Here is a 12,355-nt window from a genome sequence, read left to right on the forward strand (position 1 = left end):
TGGCTGGTGTGGCTCAGTGGATTAAGCATTGGCCTGCAAACTGAAAGGTCACCAGTTCAATTCCCTGTCAGGGCACATGTCCAGGCTGCAGGCCAGGTCCCCAGTTGGGGGTGTGCGAGAGGCAACCACACATTGATGTTTGTCTCACACACTGATGTTTCTTTGCCTTTCTTTGTCCCTCCTCTCCCCTCTCTCTGCCAATAAATAAAATCTTTAAAAAAAAATGATGTCAGAGGATCTCCAAGATATGATGCATGTGCATTCCATTTTACCATTTATATTTTAAAATGAGCTGTACATATTCATATATTTGTCCATGTACACGAAAGGCTGGAAGGCTACCCAAGAAACTAATAGCAATGGTTCCTTCTAGAGAAGGAAAAAAGAGACTAGGAGGGAATGGGGGCTCACTGGTCTGAATTCTGTATATGCCAAATGCATATGTAATTTATTCAAATTATTTAAAAATAAAAATGTTTGCCATATATACAAATTGTGGCTATTAAACATTGGGTAAATTTTATTCATTTTAGAATGTTTGGAAATAAAACCAACGAACTGGGTATTACATTGTGATCAAAAGTGACAGCACAGATACCATTGATGTTAATGATGCCTCAGGATCACCCACCTCAACTTCTGGGTTCAAGGTTGCCCTTCTCACACCCACAATCGAGAAACAGCACCATCTGTTCTCCATAAACTTGGCCTGCCTGGCTAGCACTTCCCCATACAGCGGAACATTGGGGACATAGAGAACTCAATACGAATAACTATTCCATCCTAGAAAGCAAGAAACACTGTAATCTGTGGGAGTGTTTCTGAGATTCTTTTGTGAGAAGTTGAGAAGGATACTACTAGGATCCTAGTAGTATGTGATACTACTAGGCCAGTGATGTTATAATAAAATAATTTTTTCTGGGTAGGATAAGGTTCTTTAGTTGAGACAGCTGAGACTGGGTCTATTAAAGCCTGCTGAGTGAGATTCAAAGTACTTTCAGTTGAATCATTTAGGATGCTTCCAGCAGCATAAATGGGATACCCACCTAAAAGAGGCCCACGCAGTAAGGACATCGAAAACAAGAAGTCTGGAGAACAGAACTCCAGAGCCGCCTACTTCAGAAGTCTAAGAGTGTCAGAGCTCTGGGTCAGTCTCTCACGGTGACAAAAAGACTTCTGCTGTCCCCAGCACCACATCTTCCATGAGATTATTTTAGGCAGGAAGCATGGAGGAGTCCCACATTGGTCTCTGTGTTTTTAATCAGGGAGAAAAACCTTCTCAGAAGCCTGCAGAAAGATTTCTCCTCAGATGACTTTGGGAAGAACTGTGTTACATGCCCACTCACAAGCCAATCACTGGCAAGGAGGAAACGGATCACCACGTCTGGCTTAACCAATCACAGTTCATTTTCAGAACCTGGGGATTACGGTTGCCTATTCCTTGTTTGTCTAAAATTCATTTATAACTTGTTTCCTATATTTTTATTTGCTAAATCTGGCAACCCTACTGCGGGGCATCCCCATCTTTCTTAAGTCCATTGCCAGCCAATACTTAACAAAATCGAAGTTCCATTGGCAAGAAGAGGAAGGTAGTGCCTGAAAGCAGCAGTCGACATCCTGCCTCACTGCTACACAAGATTTCCTGTAGCTTCCATCACGAAAGTCCTGGTTTATCTCTCTGCTCCTCCCAGTTTGACAGATAGCCGTGCACATGAGGAGTGATGGAGAAGGTTGGAGTGAATGGATTTGGCCACGTTGGGTGCCTGGCCACCAGGGCTGCTTTTAACTCTGGCAAAGTGGACATCGTTGCCATCGATGAACCGTTCATTGACTTTAACTACATGTTCCAGTATGAGTCTGCCCATGGCAAGGTCAATGGCACAATCGAGGCTGAGAATGGGAAGCTTGTTATCAATAGAAAGCCCATCTCCCTCTTCCAGGACTGAGATCCCACTAACATCAACTGGGGTGCTGCTGCTGCTGCTGAATGTGCTGTGGAGCCCACTAGTGTCTTCCCTACCATGGAGAAGGCTGGGGCTCACTTGAAGAGTAGAGCCAAAAGGGTCATCATCTCTGCCCCTTCTGTGGACACCCCCATGTTTGTGATGGGTATGAACCACAAAAAGTATGACAACTTCCTCAAGATTGTCAGCAATGTCTCTTGTACCACCAACTGCCCGCATCCCCTGGCCAAGGTCATCAGTGGCAACTTTGGCATCATGGAGGGACTCATGACCACAGTCTGTGCCACCACTGCCACGAAGAAGACTGTGATGACCCATCTGAGAAGCTGTGGCGTGAGGGCGGAGGACTGCCCAGAACGTCTTCCCTGCCTCTGGTCCTGACAGTGTTGTGGTCAAGGCCATCCCTGAGCTGAATGGGAAGCTCACTGTCATGGCCTTCTGTGTCCCCGCCTACAATGCGTCGGTCATGAATTTGAACTGCCATTTGGAGAAAGCTGTCAAATATGAAGACATCAAGAAGTTGGTGAAGCAGGCATCAGAGGGCTCCCTCAAGGGCATCCTGGGCTACACTGAGGACCAGGTTGTCATCCTGCGACTTGAACCCACTTTTCTACCTTCGATGCTGGGGCTGGCATTGCCCTCAGTGACCGCTCTGTCAAGCTCATTTCCTGGAATGACAATGAATTTTTCTACAGCAAAGGATGGTGGTCCTTATGGTTCAAATCACTTCCAAGAAGTAAGAGCCCAGCCCCATCGAGAGGCCCAGGACAAGAGACGCCCTCAGCTGCTGGGGAGTCTTTGCTGCAACTTGACTCCTGGCACTCTGAGAATCTTCTGTTCTCCACGGTTTCCATCCTGGACCCCTGAGGAAGAGGAGGGGCTTAGGGAGTCCTACCCTATCATGTACCATCAATAAAGTACACTGTACCACCAAAAAAGAAAATCCTGCTTTACATGACCCAGAAGATCATAGTTTTGTAATATTATAACATAAAACCTAGGCCCTGGCCAGGTAGCTAGGTTGGTTAGAACATAATCCTGATATCCTGATATGCCAAGGTTCTGGGTTCAATTCCCAGTCAGGGCACATACAAGAAACAATCAATGAATGCATAAAAAAGTGGAACAACAAATGTTCTACTCTCTCTCGTCCATAAAATCTAAAAAAATAATAAAACCTAAATTGCCAGGGTCAGCTGGCAAAGACAGTGACTGATTCATTAAAAATAAGATGTGTGTCGGGCATGTTACAACCTGCAATTTACATTTGTGTGACCCAAAGTTCTAAAAGCCACCACCTAGTGTTCTTTAGCTCTGCCGTGGCAGCTAGAGAAGAGGGAAACACCAGCCCCGCTGCTTCCCGGGCCCCTGAAGTTTCCTGGGTGTGGAAGACTGGACTATTGCTGCCTTTTCAAAGACCCCTCGGGACTGAGGATCAAGGCGCTGCAGAAATAATGACAGAGAACAGGCCTGATTCCTATGAGAGTCAGTGCCATTTCAACACTATTTCACGTGTTTACATCAGGGAATGATTATGGTGTAAGTAATGAGAAGGTGCTTCTGGGGCCTGATTGTAAGGGATGCTGCTCATGGACGTACACAGACCCACAGCTCCTTCGCCCAGTCACCACCAGCTCACTGCTATTAGCAGGCTGCCCAGTTCCCAGAATCCTGTGTGAAACCCCTGATTTGTCAGACCCCCTTGAACGCTGGCCCACAGCCCAGGCAGCCAACGAGAATTCTGGCTGCCAGACCTGAAACTATGACAACTCTCTTAAGTGTGTCCACTCTGGGAGACAAAAATCTGAGGGCTTGCACAGAGATACTTCCTGGGACCATGTCGAACAAACACCTCTGTGTTCGGCCAGAGGTAAATAAGAAGTGTATATACCTATGAAGTGTATGTGGGAGAAAATAGTATCCATTTCCTAACTATATGTTTCAGACTTGTGTGAGTAGACTGAATGTGCATTTATCTGTTCCCTCCCAAGTCCTCACTGTATAACAGTAAAGAATTAAAAAGATCATAAAGCCCTGGCTGGTGTGGCTCAGTGGATTGAGTGCCGGCCTGTGAACCAAAAGGTTGCCAATTTGATTCCCAGTCACTGCAGGTGCCTGGGTTTGTCCCCTGTTGGGGGCGTGGGAGAGGCAACGGATCAATATATCTTGCACATTGATGCTTCTCTCCCTCTCTTTCTCCCTCCCTTCCCCACTCTCTAGAAAGTAAATAAATAAAAATTTTAAAAACACCATAAACTCATAGGGTTAAAGAGAAGGGAGAAATAATGACAGGGGTCAAGAGACGTCCTCACAGTTTTGGAAAATGAAGGCAGATGGAGGAGCCATAACTACTAATATGTGAATGTAGAGACTTAACCCTAAGGGAGCTCATGGGAGGGGTACTGCAGGCAGAGGGGGAGGGAGGGGCACAGCGATAAAGAGAAAGTCCACTGTCCCAGTGGAACACAGGAAAGGGGCAGGGGCTGAAGACGCTGCGTATCTCTGGCAACCAACCATTCATTGGTTCTTTGTCCCTATACTTTTGCCTTTTCCACGAATTTGCATAAGTGAGATCATGCAATACGTGGTCTTTTGAATCTGGTATCTTTCATTTAGTGCAACGCACTTGAGAGTCACTGTGTTGTTGTCATTGTATCAACACTCTTTTCCTTTCATTGCACTAGTTATAGACACGGCACACCTTGTTAGGTTGTTTCCAGGTTTGACGGAATACAAACAATGCTACTGTACCCAATATGTGTAGTGGTTTTGCAGCTTTTCTGTGAGCATAGGTTTTTATTTCACTTGGGTAAACGCCTAGGAATGGGATTCTTGAGTCGTGTGCTGTGCATATGCGTACCTCTGTAAGAAACCTCCCAACTGCGTTCCAGCCTGGCCTTCCTATTTTGCATCGTGTCAAAAACATGTGAGAGTTCTGGCTCCCCCACATTCTTGGCAGCACTCAGTACTGTCATTTTCGTTTTGTTTTATTTACTTAAAAAAATTGTAGCCGTTCTAGCAGATGTGTGGTGGTATCTCACTGTGCTTTTTTTCTAAGTATACAATTCAGTGGTTTTTAGTATATTCACAAAGTTTGACCATCACCACTATGATTCCAGAACATTTCCATCACTCCCTGCTATGGACTGAATGGCTCCCAAAACTTATGTTGGGGCCTCCTAACCCCCCACCATGAAGGTATTTGGAGATGGGACCTTTGGGAGGTGATTAGAGAGAGATGAGGTGAATTAGGAGGAAAGGGCTCTAGAATGAGATTAGGGCCCTGAAAGAAGAGGGAGAAAGCTGTCTCACTCCCCCTGCTCACATACCAAGGAAAAGCCCTGTGAACGCACAGCAAGACGGCGCCCGTCTACAAGCCCAGGGAAGAGACCTCAGAGTGAAATCTACCTTGCCATCACCTTGATCTTGGATTTTCCAGCCTCTGGAAGTATGAGAAATAAATTTCTGTTGTTTAAGTCATCCAGTCTACTATATTTTTTTGTGGTAGCCTTCAGCTGACTCAAATACCTCCCAAGAGAAACCCTGCACCTCCAATTCCCTCAGCCCCCCATCCTCTGACTATAACTAATACACTTTTTGTCTCTGTATGGACTTGCCTATTCTGGACAATCCTACAAATCAAATCACATCACACAATATGTGGCCTTTGTGTCTGGCTTCTTTCACTTAGCCTAACGTTTTCAGGGTTCACCCATGCTGTAACATGCATCAATAGTTCATCCCTTTTTATGGCTGAGCGATACTCCATTGTGTGGATACATCGTATTTCGTTCACCCATTCATCACTTGGGTATTTCGGTGGCTTCCACTTTTGGAGGGAATGAACAATGCTGCTAATCATTATTTGTGTACAAGTTTTTGTGTGAACATATGTTTTCAGTTCTCTTGGGTATACCCTGAGGAGTAGACTTGCTAGATCATATGGCAACTCTACGTTTAACTTTTTGAGGAAAACGCCGACCTGTTTTCCACAGCATCTGTGACCTCTTACATTCCCGTTAATGGTGTATTGAAGTTCCAGTTTCTCCACATCCTCACTAACACTTAGTAGTGTCTGTGTTTTGATTACAGTCATCTCAGTGGGTGTGCAATGGTACATAATTGTGGTTTTAATTTGCAATTTCCTAACTATTAATGCTGTTGAGCACTTTTTAATGTACTTACTTGCCATCCATATGGCCTTTCTGGTGAAGTGTCATTTCAATCTTTGCCCATTTATTATATTGGTTTGTTTTCTTTTCATTGAGTTTTCACAGTTCTGTATGTGTCTTGGATGCAAATCCTTTGTCTGATATGTGATTTGTCAACATATTCTTCCCATTTGTTAATTGTCTTGTTATTCTCTTAGGAGTATCCGTAACAGCATAAAAGTTTTACATCTTGGCGAAATCCAATTGGTCAGTTTTTTCTTTCATAGATTATGCTTTTGGTGTTGAGGCAGGTTAGTAAGAAGCTAAGAAAACTCACTGGCAAGTAGAATGGGGAGACTGAGGCAAACAGCTGAACAAACTAATTAAGCAATTTACAGCCAAATAATAAACCCAAGATCTTATCTTCCCTAACCAAGGACATTTAGGAGCAAATAGGTCACATGTTCCAGACAATGTTGAGGCAGACTGACCTCAGTCTGGTCCCTCTTTGGTGACATTCTTTGGAGGTGAAACTGACCAGAAAATGACCTCACTCCCTCTATGTGCTCATTTTGGTGCATCAACACACCACCTGGAAAGCTAGTTAACATTCTACGGAGTCCTCCCCTAGGTTTCCGGCCTGCGGGAGACAGATAAAAGCCCTCCAAACAAAGGATGCACTTTAAAAAAACAAACAAACTCTGGGGACCCCCCATGGGACTTGTACCCAGTGAAACAGGAGACAGCACATCGCTGAACCTGTCTCCAAGGCCCCTTTCCTCTGACTTTTCAGTGAGCCAATAGCAGCCCCGCCGTGGCTCACTTTCTTCCTATCACGTTTCTAGGGAGCCAAAGCAGCCCAGCCCAGCTCTCCCCTCCTGCTTCTTCTATCCTAAGCCCTTCCTTGCTTCCCTCTCCCAGCTTTAATAAACGTCCTCTCAAAATCACCTGGACTCATGTTGAGACGTCTTTTCTGCACAAAGTCAAGAATCCGCATTACCTGCTGGCCCTGGACAGACCCACCCCAACCTGGCCCCTGTCCAGTAACAACATCAGTTCTTAGAACTTTTTGCCTAATTCCAGGTCACAAAGATCTTCTCCTGTGTTTTCTTTAAAAGTTTTTATACTTTTAGATGTTACATTTAAATTTATATCCATTTTGAGTTAATTTTGTATAAGCTGTAAATTATAGGTTGAGGTTAATTTTTTGTTTTGTTTTCTTTCTTTATTTTTTTGGAGGTTCATTTTTTTACAAGTGGATATCTAGTTATTCCACCACCATTCGTTGAAAAGACTATATTTCTCCATTAAATTGTCTTTGCACTTTGGTCAAAATCACTTTGGTTGTTGTTAGTCAATTTCTGGACACTCTGTTCCCTTGACTTATATGTCTGTCCTTTAACCCTACTGCCTCATTGGTTCTGGTTCTGATATTAAAGTAATTTCAGTGAACTGAAAGTTTGTTTCCCCCAAAATTCATATGTTAAAATTCTAACCTCCAGTGTGATGGTTTTAGGAGGGAGGGCCTTTGGGAGGTGATTAGGTCATGAGGGTGAAGCCTTCATGAATTTGATTAGTGCCCTCGAACAAGGGACCCCAGACAGCTCTCTTGCACTATTTCCACCACGTGAGGACACTACTAAGAGAAGATGGCAGTTAGCAACCCAGAAGAGGGCCTTCACCAGAACCCAGTCATGCTGGCGTCCTGCTCTCAGACTGCCAGCCCCCAGAGCTGTGGGAGCACGTTTCTGCTGTTCGTAACCTGCAGTGCTTTCATCAGAGCGCCTGACTTAATTAACCAAGACAGAAACGCTGGTCTCCTAAACGGCTTGGTATGAGTTCTCTTCCTTGCCCATCGACTTTTTATCACATAAAATGTCCCTCTTTGTCTCAGGTACTTTTCAATGTTCTGAAGTCTACTTTGTCTGACATTAATAAAGCTGATCCAGCTTTCTTTTATTTCCCCCCATTTTTTTTTTATTGTGGTAAACTACACATAACATAAACTTTAGCGTCTTTACCATTTTTACAAGTACAGTGTAGAGGTATTAAATACACTCGTACTGGTGTGCGACCGTCCCCGCCACCGGAAAGGACAAAGCTGGCGCCATTTGCCTCGTGGTGCCATTTGCCGGGCAGGCCTATGACCTTGCTAAACATGACTGCCATTTTACTCTTCAGAGCTTCTGCCTCCAGGACTGGAAGTTACTGGAAAGCAAGAACAGAACGTGGCTAGCTGCCCCCCACCCCCACAGCCACAGGTGAAAGACAACATTGGAGCAAACGCAGTTTATGCAAAACCAGCTGAAACCTCCTGCGTTGCAAGGCCCTCAGCAGCCCTGGGGCCACACCACAGCAGCCCCCACCCTTTTATAATGCAATTATAATCCATTAAAAACTCAAACTACCTACAGTTCACTGCTGGTGTACCTCTTCACACCATGGCCTCTCCTCTCTTGGAGAGCGAATCAAAATCTACTCTGCATTTTCTTCTCTTTGTGAATTCTTTCACAGCCCACGACACGGACCACCCTAACACCACCCATTTCCAGCTCTCTTTTCGTCTTGCAAACACTCAACTCTCTACCCATTAATCAGTAACTCCTTATTGCCCACTCCACCCAGCAGCCTCTGGCAACCGCCATCCCATTTTTTTTGTCTCTGATTTTGACCCTCTAAGTGCATAGGTGGAATCATACAGTATTTGTCTTTTTGTGACCACTTCATTTCACTAAGCTGAATGTCTTCCGGGTTCATCCATGTGGTAACATGTCGCAGAATTGCCCTCCTTCTTAAAGGTGAATAATATTCCATTGCATGTACACGCCATGCTTTGCTTATCCACTCATCACAATGGATATGCTTCTGCATTTTAGCCTTTCAAATCAGCTGATCCTGTGGCTTCTCTTGCCCAGCCAGAGCACATTTTGAACGGTGGATAAGGTGCTGCAAATGTTTAGTGACAGCATTTCACTTCAGTCTCCATCCCTGCCCTGCCTCTCCGGTACCACACAACCGCCGTGTTCACACATTTCACGTGGGATAAACTCACTGTGTGGCCAGGAGGGTTCCCATCGGGAGAGTGTTTGGGAGATGTGTTGTAACGTCCTGTGTGGAGGCTGCCAAGCAGCCATTGCACCATGTTATTTTTCTAGCACTTTAGATGCTCTTTAGTCACCTTTTTGATACAAAAAAGTTCTCTGCTGGTTAGTTTTCTCTGAAATAGACGGTCATTCCAAGACACAGAAACACACACACTATTTTTGCAACTGTTCACATAGGACTCAGCAGTCATATCTGTTTTGTATCATATATAATGATTTGCCTTTTATCATATATAATGCTGCTCTGTTGCATAACTGCCTTTGCTTGGTTTAGCTTCCCACACTGAGCAGCTGTTAAGCACAGGACCTTTTATTTATTTATTTTTATAGATGTTTAATTATTTATTTTTAGAGACAAAGACAGGGAAATATCGATGTGAGAGAGAAGCATCCATCCGTTGTCTCTCACACACCCCCAGCCAGGGACCTGGCCTGCCACCCCGGCTTGTGCTGACTGGAAATTGAACTAGTGACCTTTCGGTTTGTGGGACGATGCCCAACCCACTGAGACACACCAGTTGGGACAAGCACGGGATCTTTTAAGCTGTCAAAGTTGACCTTTGGTGTCATATCCAGTCCGGGCACATATCCAGGTTGCGAGTGCATATGGGAGGCAACTGATCAATGCTGCTCTCTCACACCGATATTTTTCTCTTCCTTCCTCTCTCTCTAAAAGTGGTGAAGAGACACTGGCTGGGTGGCTCAGTTGGGTAGAGCATCGTGCTGATATGGCGAGGTTGCGGGTTTGATCCCGGGCCAGGGCACATATGAAAATGAACCAATGAATACATTAAAAAGTGGAACAACAAATTGATGTTTTTCTCTCTCCAAACTCAATCAATTAAAAAAAAAAAAAGAATTCTTTAAAAGGAGTGTCCTCTAGTGATTTAAAAAAAAAAAAAGCTGGGGATCCAGTGCAGAGTATGCAGACAGGTCAACGCAGGCCTGGCGACGCTCTTGCCTCCTCACAGGCGTCTGTCAGGACGTCATGGACACGTGAGTGGTACAGGACTCCAGTGCCCTCAGGGTCTGCGTGCCCTGCTTATACCAATTCCCCAACTCCCTCTGAAGATGAGACACATTTGTTTGTGTTCCTTAAAGCACTGTACACAGAGAGTTCACCCAGAAACTCTTGGGACCATAGTTGTTCGTTTCTTTGTTTAAAAAATAAGTAATACATTGGTATGAACCAAGAACCAAATAACCGAAAAGACATACACTTAAAAGACTCACTTTCCCCTTATTCCCTCTGCAGCCAGTTACTATTCTGAGAAGTAATTTATCAGTGTGTGTGTGTCTCTCTTTCCTTTTGCAAATACAAACAGAAACCATATATGTTCTGGGAGCATAATATACATGCCAGTTTGTACTTTTCTGTTTATCCGTTTAAAAATCTATCTCAGAGATCTTTCTATATTAATGTGGCCGCAATATATGAGACTTGTTTTCTCACGGAGCATGTTTTCAAACTTCTGGATTTTGATCAGTATAACTGAAAATGATTTTTTGGTGTAGTTTTCATCTTTATTTCTCTTTATTATTAACAAGTTTGTCTATCATTTTGTTTTTTAAAGGGTATTTGTAACCCTTTCCTGAGGGGTTCATATTCATATTCTTTCTCCACATTTTATTGGGTTGTTATTTTTTTTCTTACTGATTTGTATGATAAAGAGAATTCTCTTAAAATGTTAGGGATATTATCACTATGTCCACGACCATGTAAATACTGTTATGAGATAATAGAAAATATAGAGAGAAGGAACTCCAATAGTCCTTTAATTTAACGTTGTTTTGTTACAGTGTTGATAAGATGCCTAAAAACTTGACTCTTGTTTATATGGATTAGCCTGTGGTAAAATTACTTTCATTATACATTGTTTCACTTCAAGTAGCAGAACCTATTGATGAGTTAATTGAGGACTTACTATATATTGGTCTCTGCCCCTGGGTCCTGGCACAGAGCTCCTAAAGCTCTTGCAAATTTTTAAGTGATAAGAGCACTAGAGGCATCTTTTGTTCTAACAAGGTGACTCTGGGTGAGCCCTGGGTGGGGGCTGGCCCCCAGAAAGATCAAGCCATGATTAGAAGCTTGGAATTTTCAGCCCCACCTTTCATCCTCCAGGGAGGAGCTGGGAAGTTCCTTAAAATCCCGATAGTATGGGATTCCAAGAACTTCCAGGCTGGCAAACCAAATCCGGAGGGTGACACACCCAACTCCACCATTTGGACCCTCCCAGTCCTTGCCCTATGTATCACTTCATCTGTCTGTTTATCTGCATCCTTTATCATATCCTATAACAACCTAGTAAATGTAACTAAGCATTTCCCTGGGTTCTAGGAGCTGCTCTAGCAAATTAATCAAACTTGGAGAGGAGGTCCACAGCCAGCTGTTTAGAAGCACAGGTGATAACCTGACTTGCACCTGAACTGGCATCTGAAGTGGGGTGGAGTGGGGTGGAGTGGGGTGCTGTCTTGTGGCACTGAGCCTTACCTGTGAGATCTGATGTCACCTCTGGGTAGATAGTGTCAGAATTGAGTAATACTGTAGGACATCCAGCTGATGTGGGGGACTTGCTTATTACTGTGGGGAAAGCCCCACACACATTTGGCGACCAGAAGTGTCAGAACTGAAGTGTTTTCTGAAGGTCAAGGAGGCACACGGGAGGAAAGTGCACAGCAGGGAAGAGCTGGGCTTTTCCTGATGGAAGAAGGGAAAACTGAGGTGGGTTTTTTTTTCCCCCTTTGCAACTGTTGTTCATTTTTTCATTCACCTTTGGACTGTGCTTATGATAGGGGACTCAAGAGTTGGAAATTTTTAGTTTAAGGTAAATAGTTATAAGCCTAGTAGGTAATGCATATGTTAAAGCTATTGTCCCAGGAACTGATGGTATGACCCACCCTGACTCCAGGAAACCATAAGCAGTTCCACCTTTGTGCCTCAGGGCTGCAAGCAATTCAAGATGGTGTCTGACCCATTGTGCTCCAGGGTGAGATGACCACTGCCCAGGACACAGCTAAAGACCACCGCTCAGGGCAAGAATGCTGCAGATTTTAAAATCAGATTAACTTTTCCCTGAATGCCAACCCCTTTATCTACACTTTGTTCTCCTTATAACAAGGGCCATTTAAAAGTGGA

At 44.2% G+C, this 12,355-nt stretch overlaps 1 pseudogene; it reads left to right on the plus strand.

Annotated features, from left to right (window-relative positions):
* Positions 1 to 1,721: 1,721 nt before the first annotated feature.
* LOC112298167 (glyceraldehyde-3-phosphate dehydrogenase-like) lies at positions 1,722 to 2,704 on the plus strand (annotated as a pseudogene).
* The last annotated feature ends 9,651 nt before the right edge of the window (positions 2,705 to 12,355 follow it).

This window comes from Desmodus rotundus, chromosome 5 (genome assembly GCF_022682495.2).
Source record: "Desmodus rotundus isolate HL8 chromosome 5, HLdesRot8A.1, whole genome shotgun sequence".
Taxonomy (NCBI): domain Eukaryota; kingdom Metazoa; phylum Chordata; class Mammalia; order Chiroptera; family Phyllostomidae; genus Desmodus; species Desmodus rotundus.